Raw genomic sequence first — 12,307 nt, forward strand, 5'->3', positions numbered from 1 at the left:
AACTACACCAAGTACATCTCAGTAGTCTCTTTCCAAAGCTAAAAGCCACAACTCATTTAATCTTCCCATATGCAGAAGGCATTCCAGGTTTCTGCTTAACATGATTGACCTTCTCTGTATCTTTTCTAGCTCTACTATATCTATTTGTGATTAAGACATCAGAAATTAGCTCCATTTTCAGCACCTCATATATGTTCCTTTGCTTATAACTTCTAACATTCCATTTGCCTTTCAATTCTCATTGAACACTGTAATGATTTTTTTCAGAAAATTATGTATAATAACTTCAAATTGTTACAGCTAATAGGAAAATTATTTTGTAGATATACTTAGGATTGGTTTCCTGAGGTGCATTACATAAAGTATTTAGACTTCATCTGCCATTTTTATGTTACGGTCAATTAATATGAAGAAATCCTTCTGATGCTCCTTGTAGTTAGCCTGAGTTTGGGCTATTCTGAAATATTTTGTCTGATCAAGCAGCAGTTGTGACTACACCACTCACCCCCTTTCTCAGATCATTTTTGAATACACTAAACAGCACAGAGTCTGGAACTTTGGACACTCCTTTCTATTGTGAAACAGAGATCATTTACTCCTACCCTGTGGCTTCTTTCATTTAGCCAATTATTAATCTGTGACATCTTAATCTCATCAGAGCTTTTGGTAAAAAGCATTGTTGAAAGGGTTTTTTTGAAATTCGTTATTAACTGCATCACCCTTACATAGTCTTCAAAGAGACAGAATAGATTTGTGATTAATTACTTCAGTCTATGAAATTTGCTTTGACTCTTCTCCTTTATGTTGTGTCTCACCACTCTTTTCTGTCACTTGTTACAGCTGCTACTGATCTGTCCAGTACAAAAGTCAGAGGTTCTGTTCTGTGGTTTCTTGGATTCTCTCTGCTGCCCTTTGAGAAAAACTGGTGTTATATTTGTTGCCATTTCCCACTGTAGCTACTTCCCATTGGAGGCTACCATGAATTGTTCAGCAAATTCAGCACTGAGTTCAACAGGTACATACTGGGTTCCTGCTGCCTATGTAATCAGTCTGTTCCCTCTCTTTCCTGCCTATTTTTGTGTCTCATGCTAAAATAGATTTTGATTTCTTTTAATAATTAACAGTGAAAACAGGGACCTTATTTGCCCACACATGATCAGCTATACAGCCTCATGTTTTGTAACATCTATACCTAAGTGGAGGAAATACTCCATCCCAGAAATCTAACAACTCCAGTGATGAAAGATAACAGCACAAAAAGGAAATCCAAGACAGTTAGCATTTTTACTCTTCTGTAAATCAGTTGTTCCCCCCACTCTAAATAAACTGTATTTAAATTAGAAGACTAAACTGTATTATTTAGGCACAGTCTTCAAAGCGGAAGGAAGATTTATGTTTCTGCTCTGGGTTTATCAAAGGTCTCTGAACACACAGCAAATGTTCAATGTCATATTTATACTGCCACATGCTGTGATTTTTCCTGCCTGAGAGACTCCAGGGAATATGCCCTCTGGTCATGTGCAGTTGTGAAAGTAGTTAAGCTGCCATTTGTACAGTGAACCAGTAGAAGGGAATGAAAGTGCTAAACCGTCTTAAAACCACACAACATACCCTGGCTGAAATTAGCAGCCCCATTTCAGTGCTCATTCACAAAAAGAAAACATTGCATTATCTCTCTTCAATGATACTTTTTCTTTCACCAGATTCCAAAAGTGAATATTGCTTTGATGGTGAAGGTGACAAATTATTCCTATTCACAATTCAGCATCACCAAATATTTGTCAGCAGCATTTGCTTCTCCCTGCTTTTAAGTAAATATTTTCCAGCTGTGTTATGTCTACACCTACTACCTCTAATGGCAATCTTATCCAGGCTTTTTAAAACACATGATGGTTAGCTTTTCAGACATACTTAGGAGTATCTAATAAGAAACTTCTGGTTCTAATCAGACCTACATTGATTTATATATATATATATATGTATAATACTGTGTAATACAAAGCATTTTGAATTGGGGTCCCCCTTAAGAAGTCCATGTGGGGTTCTGTTGGTTCTGAGCTGCCTGGCTGCTCTCCCCTGCCCCAGGGACACAATCACCAACCTGCTGAACCACCTGGGCCACCACCCAGGTACCAACCACTCAAAACTACTGTCCTGCTCATCTCTTGCTCTGCACATACCCAAGTATCTGACAATAGCGGTGGGGAGGAAAAAAAAAAAAAAGCATGTGTAGACACACACATATATATATACATACATGTGTATCACTCTTACAGCCCAACAACTAATATAATACTTGCAGGCCTGGGCTGAGCTGGAGCCCTGAAGAAGATTTTCTAAATTATTACAGAGAAAAGCTATCTTGAAAGCAAGCACAGTCTGGTCACCACTAATAACCAGTGTGTGCCCGTATGCTTCTCAGGGAGCTCACAGGAAAACCACAAAACAGCAGCACAACACCGGTGTGAATGTCAGCAAGTTTATACAAAAAGAGTACATGCACTTAGCATCACGGGGACAAAGGTTCAAGTGCTCACTTCACCTGATATGGGCCAGAGACTTGCCATAGGCTGCATGCATACTGAGAGGGTACCTCTGCTACCCAGCTGCTGGTGCTTGGGAAGGGTTATCTCATTTTCTTTATGAAGAACATTGGCATAACGGCATGACTGAGATAAACCTCCAGGAGAAAGGCCAAAGATGGTGAGATCTCATCCCTCAGCAGTATAGACAGACAACGACTGAGCTGGCAAAGTTTTGAAGGGCCACAGAGCTACCACATTGACCAGCACCAGGGAAGCAGCAGTACTGAGATGTCACACCTAAGTAAATGTGCCTGCAGATACAAACACCTTTTTGTGACTTACCTAAAAGCTCCTAGCTGCCAAAATCTATATTCCTTTCTCACAGCTAACCTCAGTGGAACTACTTACACAATCAAAGACTAATTGCATGAGAAAGGATCACTTGATGAGGTTCTTGGACTTGCATGTTTCTGCTGGAGTCATCAACTGATGTAAATTAGCACAGCTTCAAAGAAATTAGTTAAGTGATGTTGAAGGTCTGGCTCCTACTATTTGTGTGTTTTTGAGGGAAGGTAATAGAGACAAAGAGATTTTTGTATGAGAAAACTGCGTCCCTACTAACATATTAGGATTCTTGTCAGGAGACTAATAGGTAAAGTAGTCTGGTAAGGTATAATTTGTTTGGATTTTCATTAAGTTCTTTTTAAGGCTATTAAGGAATCTAATTAGTCATGGGTTAAATGTCAAACATCTATCCTGGGATTTGAAAGGGCTTAAAGATACAAAGAGAATTTAGGCATGCAAATGATGAGAATTTAAAAGTAGCTGTAGAGGGGCAGTATTATTTAGTATATTTAAGTTATTAGTAAACAATTAAGAAATTATTTGCTAGGAATCTATTTGGATGACACAAAAATGTTGAGGTGCATCAAATCTTAAGGAGGTTTGAGGAATTAACAAGGATGTAAGTACATAATCAGACAGTTATCACTTCTAAAACAAAGAGACACTGGAACACCCTGCTCTTGATAAGACTGAGCACTGTCACCAGCAGTCCTGTCCTTAATATACCTGAAAAGCAGCTTGAGCTATATAAAATGAGCCTCATCTGAAAAATAGGAGAAGCCCACTTCCTTCCGCAGAAAACCTCAGTTTTTGCAGTCATTCCTACAGCACAAGTCAACACTGGAATACCCTTCATATGAAGAAAGGCTGAGAGAGTTGGGGTTGTTCAGCCCGGAGAAGAGAAAGCTGCAGGGAGATCTTATTGAGGCCTTTCAGTACTTAAATGGAGTTTATAAGAAAGCTGGAGAGGGACTTTTTGCCAGGGCCTGTAGTGATAGGACAAGGGGTAATGGTCTTAAACTGAAAAAGGGTAGATTTAGATTGGACATAGGGAAGAAATTCGTCATGATGAGGGTGGTGGAACAGATTGCCAAGAGAAGTTGTGGATGCCTCATCCCTGGAAGTATTCAAGGTCAGGTTGGACTGGGCTTTGAGCAACCTGATCTACTGAAAGATGTCTCTGTTTATTGCAGGGGCATTGGACTAGATGATATTTAAGGTCCCTTCCAACCCAGACTGTTCTGTGATGCTACAAACACTGTCATCTTGGTTTATTTTTTAATACACAACTGCTACCCAGGTACTTATTCTGACAGTTTATGCTTCTGCTGCAGTACCCTGCCACCAAGCAGCAAAGGAACGAGTTCTTGAGGAGTCATCTGAGCTGTGGAATCAGGAATGGTTCCAGTGACACACTGATTGCAGTGTATGGTGATGCCTCCTCACTAGCTCACTTCCACACAGGGGAAACCCAGGTGCCTGGGTCAGAATGATGTCATGGTACCCTCTAGCCAGGTCCTCAGATTGAAGGTACAGTAGGCCCAAAAGCATGTCCCAAAAGTAACAGTGCAAGAGGCAGCAGTGGACATCTAATGGATAGGCAATTGTGGAAAAAGCTACAGAACTTAAGTTATATGTGAATTATAAGTATGAAACCTCAAATTTCTCCTTTATTTATAATCATGCTGTAGGTACGGATCAGGCTATGCCTACATGCCCACCAGTCATGCCCAGCAGTATGCATTTAGCCATTAACTCCCTGAGTGCTCCATGAACTCCCCAGCTCACCATCCACATAGATGAGATACTGAACTCGCTTTAGACAAGCGACCGACTTGAAACTGCATGACTGACTGGCATTCCAGCACCCTCACAGCTAAGTGTTCAAGAGCCCTCCAGATGGGGCTTTTGGACACTTCCAGGAGCAGAACCACAAGTTCCAAGCAGCTCCTGCTCTGCCTAGTCCAATTTGTGTACTTGAAACTGTTGTTTCATCTCTTAGATGGGGTGACCCCGCAACTACTATGCAGTTCCTGCCTCAAAGTGGATCACACTGTTCACATGGTAAGTAATTAATAAAAACTGCTCCTGCAGATGCAGAAATGGTCACATAGGACAGTCTCTTGTACATTGTTAATAGTGATGAATCATGAATGTGCTCAACTGGTCATGTAGGACCATGGGCCAGCTGGGTTATAACAACTGAGCAGAACTGCAGTCCAGGTGAAGGCACTGCTGCAAAGACTTGTGCAATGGAGACTCCTGTCACCACTGGGCAGCAACCAACTCCTGTTTCAGGGACAACATTCTCCATGACAGCATTACCCTAATGCAAGATTCCAATAAATTAGGGATTTTTTTAACAAACTCTATTTGAGTGTCTGTGCAACACAACAATACTGCTTGGCACGATGACTTCCATCCTGCAGCTATTTATACACCAAATATAACCTTGCTGATTAATTCAGAGGTTACAACTCAACCAAATGGATTTGCCACTGAAAGTCTCAGTTTACTATATTTATGCTAGGACACGTTGTAACAGTATTTTCAACTCCTCTCATTTTGCTTTGTCTTTTCCCTTTTTCCAGAAACTGGCATCACCCTCTCTTACAACAGATAGAATTCTCCAGAAAAAGTTGGTTTAGTTTAGCTCCAAAAATACAAATACAATCAAACTGACTGCCACATCCCAAATACATCATTAGAATTAATGCAAGCCCACCACCAGGATATCCACAACACTTAGACTATCAAGTCTTGCCAGTATCATCCAGCAAAGGACTCCCAGCATTACTGCCAAGCTTTTCATGTGGCTTGATCTAGAAAAGAGAAGCAACGCTATAAGGCAGGTGCTTGTTTCAAATCAGCCCTTGTGTAGGAGCTGACGGAAAGGGAAATAGGTCACAGCACATGACTGTCCTGAAGAAAGAATGTCTCTTCTTGCACCCTTCTCAGCATGCAAGGACACCTGAGGCTGTCCTCCCTTCCTTCCTCTACTTCCCCATGCTACAAAATCTCCATGGACTGGACCACAACCATTGTGCATCTGTTAAGAGAAACCCTTTGCAGCTGCAAGTGTTGATCTGGGAGAAGCAGCTGAATGTAGAGGCAAACAATAGTTCTTTCAGCAATTTCTCACATCACTATTTCACACTTCTACAGGCACAGCAGTTTCAGAAGATGAATGAGTCTTGCATACCAGCACTTATACATAAAGCTTTGTTCCCCACTGACCTCAGGCCTTGTATATCTGCAGGAGACATATGGTATATAATAACAGCGGTGCTGAGGGAAGTTCAGTTCAGCCAGTCACAGCTTACACACAGGTAAATGCATTTTATTAACTGTAAGCTTTCATTTTCTCTCAGGGGTTCACAGGAGCCTTGTACAATTTTTTCTAAGGAGAAAACAAAACTGAATGATCTTTCAAGAAAAGAACCCCATAACACTCACAGTTAATTAAACTCTATAATATGCAGACCACAGGCCTGAAAGCCAATTTAAAATCTTCAACCTAAGATCAAAATCTACTATAAAAGGACATAAATATTTTTAAACAGAAAAGTTCTCTTCAGGAGTCAAACTACTTCACAAGTTGACAACTTTCTGTGCTCATATCCAGTAGCTTCCCTTTGAAGCAACTTTTCACATTGAGATCTGATGGAATCACTCAACATTACAAAACAGGAAAGCACTATTAATTATCCTTATTACTTTCAGGGTTACAAAAATACAGTCACAGATAAAGATCTGAAGATGTACGCAGCCCAAAAAAAATGGCAAGTCCCTGCCTTACAGAGATTATACCTGATATATAGGAGAGCAAGTGGACAAAAATACAAAGGAAAACAATGTAATAATATGGAAAAAAAAAATCTATTAATTAGCATCCTGTTTCACAGGGTCATATATAAAGAAATAGCAGCTCAACCAAGTATTTGTTGAAGTTCTCTCCTAAACCAAAACGTTTGTGCAAGGGCATTTGAAATAGGATGTGTGCACTGTCAGAACCTGCCAAATGCAGCCTCATCATCTGAAAACAGCATGAGACGGAGAGAAAGTAAAATTTCAGACTTAATCCGTGTTGTCTATGAAACAAAAAGCAGCAGTAAGTAGATCAATCAGATAACTGAACCATATGAGTACAAGCATACAGTCAGACAGTGAGAGATATCAGCAGAAGAAATTTCTTGGCATTAGTTAACATTACTATGATACTGCATGCAGTAGGTGTACTAAATTACCTAAACTTAAAATTACAAACACATAGCAAACCTAAAGCTTAAGTTCTCCTTAAAATCAGACAAGAAGTAGTGTTCAGACTTTTCATTAGGCTGCTACACAGAAATGAAATTCATACAAAATTTATAGCATATCCATATATCCATTTCTCTTGCATGTTTGTACTTACTGAAGAGCTCTGTGTGAATGACAGAGCTTCCCAAACACATAGGAGCTTTGCAGCTAACTCACAAAACACATTTCTAGGTTTGTGCAGAATGTGTGGTGAAATCATGGTGTTACTTTTTGGGCATTAGTTAACAGCTCTCTGGAGCAAAACAGGCACTTCCAGTTGCTCATGATATCTATCATTTTATACCACTAAGCCCTGGCCTCTGGATAAGTCAAAGGCATGAAGTCATCAAGAGACCTATAGCAGTTGCCTAAACATCAAATAAGAAAATGTTTATACTCATCAGTAGAAAAAGAAAAGATAAAAGTGTAAAGGAAGAGTTGCTTTTTCTGAAAAATGAAAAAAAATTGAAAACAATTGTTATGAACTTTACTTTTGTCCCCAGCACCTTTTCCTTTAGTTCATCATTAGACTTGCAAAATTATTTTTTTTAAGGGTAAAGATACTTTAGAAAAATGAAGTGACCTGTGGCTATTTCCATGACTCCTGTGGTGGCTACAACATAGGGGATTAGCTGCCCAGACATGACGTTGGAAATATGGGTTCTGCAAAAGACAGCATACCTTTATTCAGGTCTAACAGCATGATGGATTTGCTGCTTGGAAGAAGGGATTTGTTCAGTGACACTGTTGCAGTCAGATTATGTGACACCACATGGTATCAGGGATAAACAGAAATCAAAGACAGGATCATGAATGGAAGAACAGTGAAACTAAAAGGTTCAACAGAGACACTCTGAAAAAGGATATGGAAGTGACCTAAACAGCATGTATCTCCAAGAAACACGTGCCAGAAAAATGGAAGGATTGTCAAAGGAGAGGTTTAATTCTGACAGTCTCTAGCTGTGAAATAGCAGATGTGTCTCACAAGTTTTCAGTTAATTTGAGTAGATGAAACCACAGTGTGAAAGAACTCTGTCTTCCACACAAAAGTGACACTTCTAGCTGGCTGGCCCCAGGCTGGACACCTCAGGGTTGGGCAAGCAGTTTTGCTCATTCCCACACCTCCTGTCCTACAGAAATATCTTAATGACTAAGTTGTTCCCATTCAAATTTAGGCAGCCTTTAAAAGAGATGTAAATGGTGCCTCTTCCTTCTCTTCCCTTTCACGTGTGTCTAGAGCATCTCTGCCTTGTTGGGACACTCACCTGGGTGGCGGGAGGTTCTTCAAATCATTTCAGGTGGAGAAGGGAATGGAACTGCATCCCATGTGGAATACTCAATCCACTCAAAATTACATAATAAAGATTATATGCAAAGAAGCCACTATTACTTCCTCTGTTTATGTCTTATAGGAAAGTACTGCTGTTCCACTTCTGAAGAAAATTTCTGGGGCAAACAAGCTACCCCAGCCTGTCCAGAGGGGAGTACCTATGTGGAGACACAGGTCAGGTGACTGAACCCAGGCAAGACAAAGATGTAAGATGGAAGCTTATTCCCAGTTGTTCCTCACAGTGATTCGCAGCAACATTCCTCTCTGAGCACTGACCATGAATCCCTTCCAAGGCATTTACCCCTTGTGGGGCAGAGGATGGGCGCTGTAAGCTCTACTGGTATGCACTCTTGTATGGGAGTAGGAATCTTAAAGCCAGACTACACACAAAAACACTCAGTTCTCCAGCACCCAAATCTGTCGGTGGACTTAGGCTCATGTCACTGTGTTGTGTCTCCCGGAGGACCCCTCAGGTTGGCATTGACACAGCGTGCACAGAGCACACAGAAACCTACATTACTGCTGCTGGTGTCACATGTGGATTAAAAGGTTTTCTGTCACCACTGAGGCCAGGCAGTTTAACATTCTTTGCGAAAGCTGTGTTTTCTTTCTTTTAGGATACTCACATTAAATGCTCCCTGATTTGCATAAAACTAAACCACACTGTGCAGTAATTTTTGCTTTGTTTTCTTACATATTATTTCTATTGTTGGCATAGTCTTTTGAGTCTGTCATCTATGCCTTGAGCATTAAAGAACTCACTGGGATGCCACTTATCTTAATCTTTTTTTGACATTTTTCATATACGAAGTTCCCTGCATAGTGACAGGTTCAGTATTGTTAAAAAACAGCAGGAGAAAAACCCAATTAAACTTGCAGTTTTCCAAGGAGCAAGGCACATATGCAATATGCCTGCCAGATGACTTGCTCTGTCCTTGCCTATACAGGACATATCTACAAGAAGATTTTCCCCTGTGGGTACTGCACATCCTGTTTCCTAAAATTCTGATACCTTTCTGCAGAACAGAAATATAAAGACGACATGGCTTTCTTCACCTCAAATACATATACTGAATTTACATGAATGGCTAACATTTCAGAAGACTCTCCAGATCTCTGAAAGCCACCTGTGCTTTCAGTTGCAGCTTCCTTGTACACACAAAAGGAGTTACTGCTCACCATGTTCTTTGGGTTATTTTGGTGTGTAACTTCTCCATACATAAGTAATCATTTGCTTTTCAAACATGCACAATTACAAGAGGAAGACTGGACAGATATTTATGTTCACAGAACTGGACTCCTCCTTTGAGATCCCATCTGCACTTCGAAATTAATCAGGCTAAGGAACTCCCGGTGTGATTCACAGTGAACCCAAACTCTGATTTATAGCAGGCCTAGACTGTAATTTGTCTCCTGCCACTTCAGCTGTCCACAGCTCAACACTTAGAGTAAGCAAGTCTTCTCCATTCCCTCTGTACTCAAAGGAGTATTTTTTTATATAGGTATCTTTCCACTTAGTCATTCATAAGCATCACCTGTTGCAGGAGAGACTGAGTCATTTGTTGGATGTCTCTGTGTCCACTGATTAAGAGCCTAGATCACTTTCTTAGACTAAACAGGTAACTTCAAAGCAATTAATGTTAGTAGAGATGGATCTCACCCTCAATTAAATCATTGTTTTTATGTCAGGAATGACACTATGACATAAATCCTCAGGAACTTGGGTAAAGTAACACTCCTCTCAGAGTCAAGAGTCCAAGAGTCCTAGCTGTTAATCTCTACTCCAAACTTATAACTTATAACTAGAAATCAATTGATAAAATGCATGAACACTGACAGGCGTGACACCTGTCTCCCAAACTGTGGCTCTTGCCACTACCCAACAGTGTCAGGTCCCTTTTTCCCTGTGTCCCTGGAAGCTTCTACTCCTGGCTACCCAGTGGTCCAGCTGCAATGGCACAACTGCAGACACCATTTGTTAGAGTGGTTACTGGCCCAGCAGAAAGGCACTTTCCATTTTGCCTGGCTGACAGCTGAATTATTACAAAAAGGAAAAGCATTTCTATTACTCCTCAATAAGAACACTAGTTTCCTATCCAAAGGCTCATCACTTGAGTCCATGAAATGGTTTTAGGACACAAATGCCACTCTCACCTAAGCATCAAGAGGATGGGGAGGCTGTGAGACAACTCTGTTTTCATAGGCTGTTTCAACGTATCCTCATGGGCTGTCTACTGCTAACACCAATCCTAGATGCCTAAGGGTCTCTATTAAATTCAGAATGAAATTAAGTATCTAACATGATCTTACAAATTATGTTTCCAGAACAGGTGCTTAACACCAGGTCCAGTGTGAAACATGGTACAGAATTTGGGTGCCTGACCTATTCCTAAACTGCTGAATACATTTCTCTAGGAGTCTGGGGACACCTTGTATGGAGATCACAGATAGGTGCCGATGATCCTTTTTACAGACAGTAAGTGCAAAGTCCACGAGAGAGCCCATAGCAACCATATTTTCACTGGATCAAATTTGGTAGTTAGAACATTTTTTTTTTTTAGATGCACTATCATGTAGGCTACCTACTGACCTTCAGATTTTTAAATAAGAATTTACTTTATCATGATAAAGAAAAAGCATAAGCAACCAAATTAAGATGGATTTGCTTACTGCCCTAAAATAGGCTCATATCAGTATCAAGTGAATTTCTTTGTTTTTTAAGTCAGCATCACTATTTAGGAAAGGAATTCAGAGGGTTTGTTAGCTGGAGGTCTATTGGTAGGGGGAAAATAATTTTGATCACTCTTCCAGACAGCCTACAGACCTGCAAAACAGTGGTAATAAAACCTCCCAACAACCAGGTGTTAGCTCATTGCAATACAATCTAAAGGAGACCAGGGCTGGAGGAGACTGAGGCATAAAATAACATTTAACATGGGTAACACTTTTGAGGATCCTGCTGTGCCAGACACCAGGTCTTCCTCCATCCTGTCTGGTGGGTATATCTACAGCACAACTCAGCACAGTGGTACCCAAATTATCAACCTAGCCTGTTTGCTGGAAACAACGAGATCGTATTATGATTATCATAGCCTAGATATTCTGCTCCCCAGCAAGAATGGCTCCAACATTGTCCCAGCCTTCCTGCTCAGGAAACTGCAACCCCTCATCCAGACTATCTGGCACAACATCGCTTTTTGCCCTGTGGACGGACCTGAAGGGTTCTGGGAAGCACAGTCAGTCATAAAGGAAGGGGAAACGACACCGTCCCAGAAAAACCTGTCAGCCCACTACAAACTCTCTTACCTGACAGCAGAGAACAAGAGGTCTTGGAAAAGCTGTATGCATAGGGGGAAATCTTCCTGGAAGTATCTCCTGGATGGGCAAGGGCAGAACTGGTCAGAATCGCTTGCTGTAAATGACACAATCCCTTACCAAGTTCTCCTCACTTGAACTTTCTCTTGCTCCTGGAAACTTGATATCACTTTTATTAACCTAGGATGCAGTTTAAGACTGATCAACAAAATAGACCAAACACATAAATCTTTATCCAAACTTCTGAATTTGACAATCTACAAATGAATAGCATAAAGTAGCTGAAATCGGGCACCTACGTTGACATCTAGAAACCCCCACAAGGCAGCATTCCTCAGCCTACAGCCTGTAAAAGGTAAAAAATACATCACGAAAGAAAAGGGGACAGTTTTCATATTATGCATTCAAAAGATGAGAATTGCATTTCAAAGGCCTGAATGTGCTCCTAGCACAAGGGAACACAGCTCCTTTCACCTTCAAAAAGTGAAGCATT

Source organism: Columba livia, chromosome 3, assembly GCF_036013475.1.
Source record: "Columba livia isolate bColLiv1 breed racing homer chromosome 3, bColLiv1.pat.W.v2, whole genome shotgun sequence".
Lineage (NCBI taxonomy): Eukaryota > Metazoa > Chordata > Aves > Columbiformes > Columbidae > Columba > Columba livia.